The 12,091-nt window shown below is 43.3% G+C and overlaps 1 long non-coding RNA gene across 1 annotated transcript in view; it reads right to left on the reverse strand.

The window, feature by feature from the left end:
- Positions 1-2,417: 2,417 nt before the first annotated feature.
- The window catches only part of LOC139434040 (uncharacterized), a 71,460-nt gene continuing 61,786 nt past the window's right edge, over positions 2,418-12,091 (reverse strand). The window contains exons 2-3 of the long non-coding RNA XR_011643429.1: positions 4,685-4,786; positions 2,418-2,488 (exon numbers count right to left, since the gene is read on the reverse strand). This is a non-coding gene — a long non-coding RNA (uncharacterized lncRNA). The remainder of the gene's footprint in view (positions 2,489-4,684; positions 4,787-12,091) is intronic.

Genomic DNA, 12,091 nt, shown 5'->3' on the forward strand with positions numbered 1-12,091 from the left:
GTGTGTGTTGCAGTAAGCCATGGTCTGTATAATAACTGCTCAATTATACTGGTGCTTGTGTTTTTATTGATTTCTTTCTGTTTCATTATTTCATGTTGTGAGTACTAAATTGCCACAACGTTGTGCAGTAGGTGGCTTAAATGTGTTTAAATTACTTATGTGAAATAAGGAGCAGGTTGGCATGACAGGAGACTGGGGATGTGGGGAGAGGACACATTCTTATCTAAACACAGACTGCCAAGTAGCTAGAACATACATGTCTAAAATATATGTGTGTGTTTAATTACTGTGTATCAATAATAATAGGGAGTTGGAAATATGAGGAGTAAAACCATTATGTAGAGTAAAATGTGAGCAGGAGAATGCCCTTATTTGAAGATAGCTCAGATCTCTGAAATGAGTGTGCGTTCTCTGTATATGTTATGTAGTGTCCGGGCAGGACACCCAATGTGTCTGTGTTACCTTAAATGGTAAAAGAAGGAAAATGAGTGTGCGTGACACAACCTAAGGGAAAATTAGTGTGCGTTCTCTATAGAAGCTGAGATTCTACTATTTTACTGCTTGAGAGCAGAGGTAATGTTTTCCTCATTATTATTGATATTAAAGTAGTACATATATTGTTTGTATTAGTCAACTATAACAAAAGTATGTGAAACTGTGTGTACATTGAACTAAGGGGGAGGGGGGGGGGCGCAGAGAGGGAAGTCTCTGCAAAATGTGTGGGTGTGTGAAAGTACACCCAATGCGTCTGTTTTACCTTAAATGGTAAAAGACTCTTGTTTCTGTCGGTCCTCTGCTGGCACGCGCTGATTCGCTGCGACAGAGCATCTTTTGCATCTCCCAATGAGATGATCTGAAAAGATGACCAGCTGACCCAACCCCTCCTGTTTTATTCTTGTATGAAAGCCTGTTCGGCCTTTGGTTCGCTCTCTTTCCTGCTGCCGTCAAGATGATAAGTTCTCCCGGCATTAGGACCAGAGCAGGGGGAGGCCTGACCCCTTTCAGAAGTGTATTGTATTATTACCATTTATTATTAAAACAGATTATTGTTTAACCCTCGTCCTGGTTGTTTTGAGTTTTACTTCTTTTAAAGCAAACTCATATAGGATCGGCGCGGAGCAGAGATATCTACTCCAACAATTTCGGCGCGGAGCAGAGATATAATCTCCAACAAACCTGAATCTGCTGAACTCTGATGGCAGTAGATGTATGAACTTTCCTTTAGTGTAGCTTTGTTCCCATCCCTTGGATTGATTTCCAATGTGGTGATCCTCAGAATTTGTATGCAGCGCCATCATCAGTTGAAATTCTTATTTGTCCAATAATTATATATATATATATATTAGGGCTGTCAAGTTAACGCGTTAATAACGCGTTAACGCAAAAAAAAATTAACGGCACTACGCGATTAACGCATGTGTATCTTTTTTCCACGGCCGCCCCGTAGTTTCAGAGCGCATCGAGTTTAAAATACCATCTATAAGCTGATGCTGACAGCCCCGCTCCTGCCGCCCGCTTGTGGCAGACCACACTTCCACGCTCACCGGCAGGCACCGACTGGCCATCGGGAGGACCGGGAGGGTGTGTGTATGTGTGGCACGAGCGAGCGAGAGAGAGACCTTACGTGCATTGTTGTTGTTAGCATCTGGTGCTAGCTAGCAGCGCTAACGGATATAAGGAGCTGTTTAAATGAAAACAGAGGAGCGACATTTCGCCACAACTGCACCGAGCACTTGACTTTATGCAAGAAGCAGACAGCGGGACATTGTAGGAGAAGTCAGCACACTCAGCTCGGATAGTGTGCAACATGATTGCAGCGTCCAGGTAGCTCCTGTTCGAGCATATGCCTTGAGTTGCACATAGCTCCAACGATCCATCACACACACACACACACACACACACACACACACACACACACACCATTTGTATTGTATTATTGTATGAGAGAGATTCCAGGTTGAATTGAGGCGAATATTTGTAATGTTCAGAGGTTGTTGTGTTTAATATTCATGAGAAAAAAAAATGAATTCTTCAAGCTTGGACAGCCTGAATAATTAACCGAGCAGAAGTCAAGACTGCTGCTCATCTTCAGCCATTTCTTCATGTTCAACATCTGACCAACCCTTTGTGACTGCCTTCAAAGCTCAAACACAAATAAAGGCAGAAGAACTGGATCTTTTAATTATTTTGTTGGTGTGGCTGTACACCAAAGCAAACATTATCTTAAGACTATCATAAGACTATACATGTGGAAGCTGAATTGAAGTATTTCACTGTGAAGTACTCACAGTTCCAGTCTGCAACCAGTCTATGAGAAGTTGTGCTGTTCCTGCAGGCAGCTGTGCTCTCAGGCTGTCTCTCTCCTCCTGGTTTTGTTGGAGCTCCAAGGCAAGTTTGAGCTCCTCAGCTAACTGAAGGGGAGCGCCACTGACGGGGGAACCCTGCTCATACATCCTGTTAGAAAACTCCACCGCTGCTGCTTTGGAACCTGGAGAGTGTGTGAAGCAGAGAGTTGAGAACAGACTATTACTTAGCATAAAACTGAAATATTCTTGCAAAACAAAACTGATCTGCTAGGTGTATTACCAGCCATTGCACACCCTGTATGGAGCTTTGAAAACTCTTTATTTTCCTGTTCAACCTACAATATTATGAATCCAACGTGTTGTGCTCTCGACAAATCAAAGAAATCTGGGGATTGATATGACTGCACATGGACCCTTGATCAGAGTGTCCTCAGCAACATCGGTAACTATCCTGCTCAAAAACATATAGCCTAAAATTATATAATTATTATTATTCCTACTATTATGGACCTTCTGTCCCACAATGTAAAATCCACAGATTTTTTGTCAAAGCACTTAAGATATTCATTGCTATCGGAATGTTAAGAGCATTCCATGGATTATAACAAAAAGTGTATCTCGAGCCGGTTTCTCAAACGTACCTACCGCACCTTTAAGGATGCCAATATTGTTCTGAATTTGCAACTTATTTGACGTTCATCACGAAAGGTTTTGGCATAATTTCTCCTTTGTTGAAATGGTCCAGCTTTTTAATTCCCATAAACACCATCAATAAATCGCATGGGTGTGCGTGTTCTTAAATTCTAATTCATTATAGAAACTTGGCATATTTAATGCATTTCACAAGTCAACTCTCATTTGGGGGACCGTTACAGCTTTACTGTAAACTGCTCAAATCATTACAAAAATATTCTATAAAATAAATACATTTCATCAAATGAGAACAACCACTGTGAGCTGATAGGAGGAAGAAGCACACAACAGGAGTATCACAATTCTCCTCCTGCGTCATAACCCACCAGGCGCGTTTCAAAACGTTGCGGAAGCGGAGCGTCGTGTGTGCAGCCTCACAGTATTCCACCAGATCCGCTGCGCCGCGCCGCGTCAAAAATAGGATTCATCCTATATTTTAGAAATTCCTTGCGGCGAGGAGCTTCTGGGACGCTTCGAGCCGTGGCGCAGCGCGGCGCAGCGGGTCTGGTGGAATAGCACCCATTGACTAGAGTGGCCGCGATCGCTAAAAACGCTGCAGCTGCTCCTGGTGGGATTAGGGGGTAAGTCAGCATGGTGCGTATTACTATTTTTTTTTTTATGTGATGGTATACTTTTTTAAATCTCTAGTATGGAATAACATTGTAATAACATTGTAGTGGTAGTTTTAGCCCCACCCTACTAATTGGAGCACAATGTTGGAGCCTAGAAGCCTCTCTGGTGACACTGCACGCTTTGACTTAGTTTGAATGACAATCCTCCTGAGCACAGATATGGGTTGCCAGGATAGGTCAATATGATTGTAAAGAATGGTGTTGGTTGTTGGACCTGAGCATGTGATATCCTGTGTCTTGACAAAATCAAAAAATGCAGCAGATGTTCCAGAAACTAGCATGGGAGTCAATAGAGTGGTGCAGTAATGAGTCCTAGAACCCGGAAGTGAGTCAGCATGTTACCACTTCCGGTTCCCTCGTCTCAGAGTCAATAGGATTTCTCCATAGGATTTTGGAAAATAGCTGGAAATAAGGTCTGTTGTTGACACAAATTCAAGAGACGGATCACGTTTTGTTCTACGACATTAAATACATCAGCAGTGTTTCATCACTGGTGATTTCTGAAGAGTTTACGTGTCTGAAAAACGATGGTTGTTAACATGTGGCTGAATAGGACTTCAGAAGTTGTCGAGGACGTTGCACGTGCTTATGCCGAACACGTCAACACTCCCGCTAAGTTTGTTTGCCCCTGTTCTGCTTGAAAGCAAGTACCTGCGCTATTGCAAACTGTTAAAACAAACACTTCAACTTGTACAATTTTGAATCTGTATTTTTGAATATCGATCTTAAGTTGGCATGACGTTGAAGTTGTGCAACCCTGCTGTACTCGGCTGTAGTTCGTTTATAGCATAACGTTAGCATTTTGCTTCTGGCTGTTCGATTTATGATTAAAAAATGATAAAAATACGGTAGACATGTGGATATTATCCGGCTGAACAAAACGTGCATTTATCTAAGGTTTGTTTTCCACAGAACTTATTTCGAGCTATTTTCCAAAATCCTATGGAGAAATCCCACTGCTTTCTGTCGAGGGAACCCATGCGTAGTTCAAAAATACGTCATCCCTGCACCACTCTATACACAAAGACAACTCAGCTACTTTGTAGCTCATACCTGCAATGATGTCATCCATCTGCTCCAGGGCTGCCTCCAGCATGTGACTAGCCTCTGTATCCATGATGATGGTGGAAAGGGCCAGATATAAGGTGTTCTGATCTTGAAATAAAAATAAAAATATGTATTAGCCTTTTAGCACTGCATTTCCATTTCAATTCAAGGCTTATCATTTGTCATGTGCACTGTAGCCTGCAGTGTAGATATGTCAATGAAAAACTTAACCTGTTAAAACCCAAGCTAGGTTCAGGTTTCAGGCTCGAAAATGACATGCCCAGAACAAATGACGATATCTTCACGTCTAAAAGGGGTAAATTAATCATCTTTATTTCAAAGCAATGGTACACCTGTGAGTTGGATGTAGAAAAGTCAGAATCAATATAGATGTTTTCTTCTAAAGTAAATTGAGATTGAACATAGTTATAGCGGCGTTCGCTCATCAAAAAAAGCCACTCATGGAGGTTAGCAGCCAGAGTTCCCAACGCGTGTTGTGGTGAAGGATGAGGTCCACCATGACGGTCATTTGTAATGCTTTATTTCTTTATACAATGTTAAAAGGTTCTTTAGGCCTATCTAAAAGCTTGGTTAACATATCACAATCACGCACACGGTCAACACGGTTGAAAAACGTGTGGCTTCCTCTCTAACCTCTCATCCCCACGGATCACCTGTGCCCACATATAGCTTGATTACCTCCGTGCTCCCAGGTGCGCAGATTAGATGACGCGTTCACACACACACACACACACACACACACACACACACACACACTTGTGACTGTATAATAAAGTGACAATTACACCAAAACACTCAATTATTAGTAAAGAGCACGAGAGTGTCTCGGTCCATACCGTCAGTCAAAAAGGGAAAAGTAATCGGAACATAGGGATCTATGTCAGTTCTTCATTCAGCTTCCTGGAGAAGACAGATCTTGGTGACTGGTCGTTCCAGTATACTGCATTTTGTCTGGACTTTAACAGACTGCACCAGTCCATGTGCGTCAGGAAAGGTCTGCAGTATTTTCCCTAGCAACCAAAGATCCACGGGGGAGGCAGTAGAGTCTGCAACGATGACGATGTCTCCTGTGACGAAACTCCCTCTTCTCCTTTGTCCACCGTTGATGTTCCTGTAACAAGTGGTAAGTACTTCTCCCGGATCCATCTGCGCCAAAAGAGATCTGCCAGGAACTGAACTTGCCTCCAACGTCGTTTGGTGTACAGGTCGCCTTTAGCAGCCTTTAGCAGGTTTCCTTTTAAGCAAGAGCAGATGATTGGGAGTCAATGGTTCCAGATCATTAGGATCATCAGAGACCTTTGTAATGGGACGGTCATTGAGAATGGCTTAACCTCACACAGAAGAGTGTGTAGTCTCTCATCATCATCCACATGTTTGCTGGTGAAGAACAGAGTTAAGCACCTTTGTGACCATATAGAATGATCTCTCCCCATACTCTCCTCCATGACGTGATGCAGCAGGAGGATTACAGCTCCACTTAACTCCCGACTGATTGTCTTCTGATCCAGAGCACACAGAGCTTCTCTCAGTTCGCATTCTGCTCCCACAAAGTTGGTTCCGTTATCTGATCTGATGCATGAAACTTGGCCTCTTCTAGACATGAATCTTGGTATGGCATTTATGCAAGATCTGTTGTCTAATGAGGAGGCCATTTCCAGATGCACTGCAGCGGCTGGCCACGCAGGTGAAGATAACCCCGTACCGTGTGCAGAGGCTGCGGCCTACTTTCACACCGCAAACGGCCCAAAATAGTCTACACCCACATTCGTGAATGGTGGAAGGGTGAGGCTGAAGTCTTCTTTTGGCAAATCTGCCATCTTTTGTTCGCACCAGCTTTCAGCGATCACGCCTACAGACAGTGCACGAGGAAATACCTCTTCCTGGCAGAAGCATTGCTGTTGGTGATCCAATACTTCTGCCGAAGTCTAGAAAGCAGATGATTTCTTCCACAATGTCCAAGCTGCTCGTGAATGTGGCGTAAGATGAGAGTGCAGATGTGTTGATCGTTAGAGAGAATGACTGGGTGTTTCACGTCATTAGGCATTGCTGATTTGCTGAGCCTGTCCTCCCACTCTTAAAAGGCCAGTGTCTATCACTGGATCAAGTTTATAAATGTGACTGTTTGCTCATAGTGGCATACAGAGCCATCAGTGGGGTTGATATACCTACATTATTAATAATTACATGGTTAACATGATTTGCAATTAATACAGCTCATGTTAAGAGTGTGGTGAGAATTGTCTGTGTGTTTTATGATAAGGAATGGTTGGTTTATTGTTGGAAAAATGTAGTGTTATCTAGCAGTATGAAGTGTCTAACTCCGACCAGCAGAGGGCTCGTTCGGCTACACGGTGTTGGGGGACAAAGAGAAGTCTGGCGTGAATACGTTCAGAGAACGTAAACACACACTTGATTGAAGTCACGGTGTTTGTGTGTGTGGGGCGAACTGTGATAATAATATATATATTTTGCTCTTTGCAGGTAAGAACGGAGAGTTGAAATTGTGTAATTGATGAGTGAATATGTTATGTGTGAGTGTTATGATCCCGGTTGGATTTGATGTAGTAGTGTTTATGAACGTTACTTGTTCAGCAAACGTAACGTACTGAAAATGGCTAGCCAGCAGTTAGCACTGGTGGCCTTGTTAGCTTGAGCGAGCGTGAGGCGGGAAAGTAGAACAATGAGCCGGTCTAAAGAGCCCGGACTGCTCGTGTATAGTTAATAGATAAATAAATAAGTTAAAAGAGATACATAAGTGATTTGGTTAATGTGACAATGTTAGGTAGACATGATTGGCTGACTGTGTATCGGAGCAACAAATTGATATTGAATGTACAAGATGAAACTGGTCTGGAATAGCAATGCAACAGACATGATTATTGGTTGGATGTTGATGCAGATGTTCATTTTGTTTCTGTGTTAATATAGTAAATACGTGCAGAGAACGTAAACACACACTTGATTGAAGTCACGGTGTTTGTGTGTGTGGGCGAACTGTGATAATAATATATATATTTTGCTCTTTGCAGAACAAAATAAAAGACTTTCAGATTAAATGTGTAGTGGAGGGCTACTTCACTCTGTACCACGCTACACTCACTCCAGACTTTATTCCTTGCAACGAAGTGATTTCGTCATTAAACCTTTCCATTTGACAGAATTGAATGATGGCTCTCTCTGCTGTGTCAATATCATCCATGGACAAGGTTTGACCGCCCAGTGTGGCTCTGAATCTTTGCATCTCCTTTTCAACTGTGTTCTTATGGTGAGTCATATCAAGTGCATTGCTTAACGCAGATGCCTGTATATCCTTTCGTTTTTTACTCAACATCGGCAACGTCCTTTTAACCTGCAGAAGCCATGCAACGGATGTTTTCAGCCTTGTCCATGATGAGAAGTAGGTTATCATGTGGTTTGTTGTAGTCTGTCCATCCTTGACAATGATGGCGTTCACTGTCGCCTCACCTTTGACCTCTGTGTCTTCCAGTTGCTGTTCAGGCACTCTTTCTGCATAGCCCTTTTGTATGACATCGCCCAGAAAGTTGACATACTCGTTAAATGTTGCATTTTTCTTGAATTTCCTTTTAAGACACAGAGCCCTTTGCTCAGCAACATGACGATTGTTTGGCATTGAAACTTTCTCTTCTCTGAAAGGTAGTTTCAGACTGTAATGTCCATCAGTGAGGTCGTCAGCTGATCTCTCATTGAAGTCGTGGTTGTATTGCTTTACCAGCAGTTCCTCCAAGCTGGTCAATGATATGTGATTGACTGCAATGGTGGGACAGCTGTTTACAATTTGGCGGTCTCCTCTCAGCAGTCCATTGACAACCCACCCTAGCAGGGTTCTGACAGCATAAGGTCCATCATCATTGCTGTTCACCACCTCCCATGGTTCCATGAGTTTTGAGACATTAGCTCCAATTAGCAGCTCCACGTCAGCGTAATGACAGGAAGTTTCACAGAGTTTAAGTGGGGCCATGCACTTAACTCTTCCTGTTTTGGAATGTTGTCACGAGTCACAGGCATTACAGTTTGTGTGAACACATCAGGTAGCTCGTAGTAATTGTTACTGTTGAGTGCAGCCACCTCCAACCCAGAAATGATGTGACTACCCACAAGCTTTTCCTGATTCATTGTTCTCAACAGGAATTTGGATTTTCTTCCTGTCATCTTAAGCTCCCTCATCAGTCGCTCTGAGCAAAAGGTGGCCGTGCTACCAGGATCTAGGAAGGCATAAGTGTGTATCACTGTGCTGCCTTTGTAGCCTTGATCTGAATGGGCACAATGGGCAAGGCACACTCCTGTCCTCCAGCCCCAATATGGCCACATGTTTTGGTAGAAACTTTGTGATCCTCTGTTGATGTTTCGTGCTGTATGTCCTCTGATGAGACTTCCTTTCTCGGTGAATGGATGTGGAGGATAGTGGGATGTTTTAAATCACACACTTGGCAGTACAGGCGGCTGGCAGTCCTTACTCATGTGTCCAACAGCTAAACAACCAAAACAAGCACCCTTTTCTTTCAGAAACTAATTTTCTCTGTGTGCATCATCCTCTCCATTTTGTAGCACATCTCCAACTTGTGATCCTCTTCACACAGCAGACAAGATATCCTTCTTGGCCTATACGGTAGGCTATTCTCCTTTGCTTTTCAGGTGCAGTTCCACGATTGACAGCTTCAACAGAAGTAGCAAAACTGCTTCCTTTCTGGCGGCTGCGAGGCTGGGATATGTTGTTTCCACTTATGTATTTTGGTGAAGAGATGGACGTGTCTTGAATGTTTCCAAACAGTGGATCAGAGGCAATACATACTTGTCGCTCAACAAACTTGACAATATCGCTGAAACTTGCTTGACGATGTTGCCTCTCCTGTAGCTCGTAAGCAAGGTTTCTCCATCGTGCCCTCATTGTATAGGGGCAACTTAAGATCATCGCCCGCATGTTAGTTGGCATATTCATCTCTGACATGTAGCTTATGTCCTCCATGGCATTGCAGCAAACACGGAGAAACAAAGAAAAAACTTGCAAAGCTTTAGAATCCTCTGCTTTCACTGGTGTCCATCCAAGCGCTTGCTCCATGTATGCAGTGGCTATTATCTGTTGATTTCCAAAGCGTTCTCTCAAAAGTGTCTTTGCTCTTTGGTATCCCCTGTCGGGTGGCATGTGTTGACAGCTTTTAACCAGTTCTTTGGGTTGTCCCTTGGTGTATTGTTCCAAAAAGTATAGGCAATCAACATTGGTAGCAGTCTTTGCTTCCACTCCATGTTCAAATGCTCGTATGAATGCCTATACTCCAAAGGGTCTCCATCAAAGGTTGGTATTTCTCTTGGTGGCAGTGACAATGTTAACTGTTGCTGCACCAACAAGAGCTGTGATATCAGTTTGCCTTGCATGATGTTGATAATGTTGCCTTGATTCATGTTACCTTGCACTGAACCCGTATGTTGGTTGGTTTCCTGCACCAATGTGTGTCAAGATCATGAGTGACTTGTGTGGCAGAGAATGTCTGCTGACATACTTGAGATGACGTGGGATTGAGTTCATCGGCTTTAGATCCATTTCCTTCTGGTATTGTTGTGGCTGTGAATGCCTCCATTGGCAATAGAGTGTTACTGCCACCTACTGGTGGATGATGCAACTGCTGGTTTGAATCTTTGGGGTGCGCACCCATTGACAGAGCAAAGTTCTTATCCTCTTCTGTAGGATTATGGTACTGCAAGTTTGCATCGTTGTGCAGAGTCTCCACTGACACTACCGCTCTGCTGCCCCCTGTTGGTGAGGGGTTGAACTGACCTTCTGAACCTTGTGGGATGAATTCTGTAGCAGAGGGTCTAAGAGAGAGTTTCCTTTTGGCTCTGTCTAGATATGAATCCATTCCATTTGAATCAGCCCTTGAGCTTTGAACCTCAGATCCTCTGTACCTGAGCACATTGGCCTTTGCTGTATGGGCAGCAATTCCACTTTGCAATTCAAGCCACTCCTTGCGTTGTCTGATCTGCTCCTCTTCACACTCCAGTGCATGTTTTTCTTTGAGGATAGCCGCCATAGCACTGAGAGCAGCCGCTTCAGCCTCCGCCTTGATACATGCAGACGAGATGGATGACATGTTGGACCTGTGGCTGGAGCGACCAGCTGATGTGCACGTTCTTCTGGTTACATTAGAAACGCTGTCATTTGGACTGATATCATCAATTACCACAGTGTTGGTTGCAGCGTTGACATTTACCACATCATCATCAATTGAATGTGTAAATTGCTCCTTTGTAGTTTGCAACCACCTTTTCATTGTATTCATCATTTCTCGATTGCCGTGCATTCGTGTTTGAAACCATTCATTTTGTTTTATAACTTCATCCTCTGGTATTAATGGTTTCAGGGACTCATGCAACTCATTTCATTCGATCATTGTTTTCACAAAAATGTCACACATGGATTCCACCTCAGACACATTTGGCTTGAAAGTATCAATTGTTCAACATCCTTTGTTAATGTATGCAGTTTCTTTATCCTTGAATTCCTTTCATGTTGAATTGAAGTTATTTTTAATTCCAATGCTTTAACAGTGAGTTTAGGCTGTCTTTTACCGAGCCCACTCCCTGTATCACTTTGAGTGGCAGGCGCTTTAGGCCGACTCCCCTCTTGGCTCTTTTTGACAGTAACGCAGCAGCTGCGGGAGGTTTTATTTTAGAATTGTCGCAGGATTTACCTTTACCCTGATATGAGAAGGTCTTTGCAACAATTCTTAACGATCCTACCGTGGTTCCTCGTGGCTTTCACAGCGTTCACATGTCAGCAATCATCTGGAGCTGTGTGGGAACGCAGCAGCTCCTTCTTCCGTCCAAGATCCTCCGATTCATTCATTGGAACCAGTTTTTCAACAAGTGTAGCGGCGATCGCTCATCAAAAAAAGCCACTCATGGAGGTTAGCAGCCAGAGTTCCCAACGCGTGTTGTGGTGAAGGATGAGGTCCACCATGACGTCATTTGTAATGCTTTATTTCTTTATACAATGTTAAAAGGTTCTTTTAGGCCTATCTAAAAGCTTGGTTAACATATCACAATCACGCACACGGTCAACACGGTCAACACGGTTGAAAAACGTGTGGCTTCCTCTCTAACCTCTCATCCCCACGGATCACCTGTGCCCACATATAGCTTGATTACCTCCCGGGCTCCCAGGTGCGCAGATTAGATGACGCGTTCACACACACACACACACACAAATTGGCTCCAACAATAGTAACAAAATGTCAGTTATAGTTACGCTCTGAAAACTAAAAACTAGGCTTATTGCCATAAATATGATGATGGATTATCAGTAATAATTTCAAAGGGACACAGAGACATTGGATTAACCTTCATCAGCGTTTATATGTGTTTTAACACTAGAACCGC

The sequence above is a fragment of the Pseudochaenichthys georgianus genome, chromosome 6, assembly GCF_902827115.2.
Source record: "Pseudochaenichthys georgianus chromosome 6, fPseGeo1.2, whole genome shotgun sequence".
Taxonomy (NCBI): domain Eukaryota; kingdom Metazoa; phylum Chordata; class Actinopteri; order Perciformes; family Channichthyidae; genus Pseudochaenichthys; species Pseudochaenichthys georgianus.